The sequence below is a fragment of the Nicotiana sylvestris genome, chromosome 12, assembly GCF_000393655.2.
Source record: "Nicotiana sylvestris chromosome 12, ASM39365v2, whole genome shotgun sequence".
Lineage (NCBI taxonomy): Eukaryota > Viridiplantae > Streptophyta > Magnoliopsida > Solanales > Solanaceae > Nicotiana > Nicotiana sylvestris.
In genome coordinates this window covers 78,940,548-78,944,191 of record NC_091068.1, presented here as the reverse complement: position 1 = coordinate 78,944,191, position 3,644 = coordinate 78,940,548, and positions in this window count along the sequence as shown.

Genomic DNA, 3,644 nt, shown 5'->3' with positions numbered 1-3,644 from the left:
CTCAGTACAATGGCTTTCTTGGGACACGTGGTATCTAGCGAGGGTATTCAGGTTGACCCAAAGAAGATAGAGGTGGTTCAGAGTTGGCCTAGACCATTCTTAGCCACTGAGATTCATAGCTTTCTTGGGTTAGCAGGCTATTATCACCGGTTTGTTCAGGGATTTTCATCCATTGCATCACCCTTGACCAAGTTGACTCAGAAGGGTGCTCCATTTGTATGGTCGGACGAGTGTGAGGAGAGCCTTCAAAAGCTCAAGACAGCCTTGACCATAGCTCCAGTGTTGGTTTTGCCATCAGCTTCAGGTTCATATACTGTGTATTGTGATGCTTTGAGAGTTGGGATTGGTTGTGTGTTGATGTAGGAGGGTAGAGTTATTGCTTATGCTTTCGTCAGTTGAATCCCCATGAGAAGAACTACCCCGTTCATGATTTGGAGTTGGCTGTCATAGTTCATGCATTGAAGATTTGGAGGCAATACTTGTATGGCGTATCTTATGAGGTGTTCACTGATCATCGCAGTCTTCAACATTTGTTCAAGTAAAAAGTTCTTAATTTGAGGCAGCAGAGATGGTTGGAGTTGCTTAAGGATTATGATATCACTATTCTGTACCATCCGGGAAAGTCCAACGTGGTGGTCGATGCAATGAGCCGAAAGGCAGTGAGTATGGGGAGTTTGACATATATTCCAGTTGGGGAGAGACCCCTTGCAGTTGATGTTCAGGCCTTGGCCAATCGTTTCGTGAGATTGGATATTTCGGAGCCTAGTCGGGTGTTGACATGTGTGGTTTCTCGGTCTTCCTTATATGATCGTATCAGAGAGCGCCAGTATGATGACCCGCATTTGCTTGTCCTTAAGGACAGAGTCCAGCATGATGATGCTAGAGATGTGACCGTCGGTGATGATGGTATGTTGAGGATGCAGGGCCGGATTTGTGTGCCCAATGTGGATGGGCTTAGAGAGTTGATTCTGGAGGAGGCCCATAGCTCGCGGTATTCCATTCATCTGAGTACCGCGAAGATGTATCAGGATTTGAGGTAGCACTATTGGTGGAGAAGAATAAAGAAAGATATCGTGGGATTTGTAGCTCGGTGTCTCAATTTTCAGCATGTGAAATATGAGCATCAGAGACCGGGTGGCTTGCTTCAGCAGATGGTTATTCCCGAGTGGAAGTGGGAGAGGGTCACCATGGATTTTTTGAGTGGTCTTCCTTGGACTTTGAAGAAGTTCGATGCTATTTGGGTGATTGTGGATCAGCTGACCAAGTTTGCGCACTTCATCCCTGTGTGTACTACCTATTCTTCAGAGTGGTTGGCAGGGATTTATATCCGGGAGATTGTTCGGTTGCATGGTGATCCGGTCTCCATCATCTCAGATAGAGGTACTCAGTTTACTTTGCAGTTTTGGAGAGCCGTGCAGAGAGAGTTGGGTACTTAGGTAGAGTTGAGCACAGCGTTTCATCCTCAGACGGACAGACAGTCCGAGCGTACTATTCAGATATTGGAAGACATGTTGCGTGCTTGTATTATTGACTTTGGAGGTTCATGGGATAAGTTTCTACCACTTGCAGAGTTTGCTTACAACAACAACTACCAGTCGAGTATTCAGATGGCTCCATATGAGTCTTTGTACGGGAGACGGTGTAGATCTCCGGTTGGTTGGTTCGAGCCCGACGAGGCTAGACTATTGGGGACAGATTTGGTTCAGGATGCCTTAGAGAAGGTGAAGGTGATTCAGGAGAGGCTTCGTGCAGTGCAGTCGCGTTAGAAGAGTTATGCAGACCGGAAGGTTCGAGATGTGTCCTATATGGTCGGTGAGAAGGTATTGCTGAAGGTTTCTCCCATGAAGGGTGTTATGAGGTTTGGGAAGAAAGGCAAGTTGAGTCCACGGTTCATTGGGCCTTTTGAGGTGCTTCGGAGGATTGGGTAGGTGGCTTATGAGCTTGCTTTGCCACCCAGCCTGTCGAGTATGCATCCGGTATTTCATATTTCTATGCTCCGGAAGTTTATTGGGGATCCGTCTCATGTTTTGGACTTCAGCATGGTTCAGTTGGATGATGGTTTGACCTTTGATGTGGAGCCATTAGCTATTTTGGGTCGCCAGGTTCGAAAGTTGAGGTCAAAGGATATAACTTCAGTGAAAGTGCAGTGGAGAGGTCGGCCCGTGGAGGAGGCTACCTGGGAGACCGAGCGGGAAATACGTAGTAGATATCCTCATCTGTATGAGGCTTCAGGTATGCATCCTGACTCGTTCGAGGATGAACGTTTGTTTAAGTTGGGGAGGATGTGATGACCCAGCCAGTCGTCTCATGAGTACCGCTCCGTTTTTCCTATTTTCAGCTTCTTTATGCTTCATTGTCCGTATCTTGTGTAATAGAGTTGAGTTGGAGTGGTTTTGATAAGAAATGAGACACTTAGTCTCTTTTAAGAAGGCTTAAGTAGGAAAAGTCAACCGGGTGTTGACTTATGTGATAGAAGGCTCGGAAGTGAGTTCTGATGGTTCGGTTAGCTTCGGGAGGTGATTTGTGACCTAGTAGCGCGATCGGAATGGCTTTTGGAGTTGTAGAGAAGATTTAGGCTTGAATTGGCGAAATTGATATTTCGGCAAATTCCGGTTGAGAGGCGAGATTTTGATATAGGGGTCGGAATAGAATTCTGAGAGTTGCAGTAGCTTCATTGAGTCATTTGGGATGTGTGTGCAAAATTTCAGGCCATTCGGACGAGATTTGATAGACCTTTTGATCGAAAGCATAATTTAAGAGTTCTTGGAGTTCTTAGGCTTCAATCCTATGTTAAATTGGTGATTTGATGTTGTTGTGAGCGTTCCGAAGTTTTGAGCAAGTTTGAACGATGTCATGGGATGTGTTGGTGCAATTGGTTTGAAGTTCTGGGAGTTCCGGGTAGGTTCCGGGATATTTTAGTGCAAAAATCATAGCTGTAGCAGGTCTACAGGGGTTGCAGGCCCCGGAACTCACTCACGCGGTCCGTACAAAAACGGGCGCGGCCACGATCGTTTTGGTGCGGCCCGCGGTAGCTGAAACTTGAGGAGTACCTATAAATACGAGGTCTTGTGTTTTATTTAATATTTTAACCTAGAGAGCTCGGATTTTGGCGATATTTCGAAGGTTTTTCAAGAAATTCATCGGGGTAAGTGATTTTAACTCAGATTTGGCTAGAATACATGAATCTATCACTGAATTCATCATTTAATTCGTGATTTGAGATGGAATTTGGGAAGAAAATTGTGAAACCTTTCAAAAATGTAAAATGATGATTTGAAGGACCAAATGGTATCGGAATTGGATAATTTTGGTATGGTTAGACTCGTGAGGGTATGAGGATTCTGAAAATGTAAATTTTACCCGATTCCGAGACGTGGGCCTGGGGCTCGAATTTTGCTAATTTCGAGATTTTTGATATTTTTGAATATTTTCGCTTGGGCTTTGTTCCCTTAGCATATTGTGACGTATTCGTTCTGATTTTGGATAGATTCGACGCGCGTGGAGGCCAATTCGAGGGGCAAAGGCGTCGCGAGCTAGAGAATTAGCCAGTTCAAGGTGAGTAATGGTTGTAAATGATGTCCTGAGGGCTTGAAACCCCGGATTGCACATCTTAGTGCTATATTGAGGCAAGATACGCGTTGGAT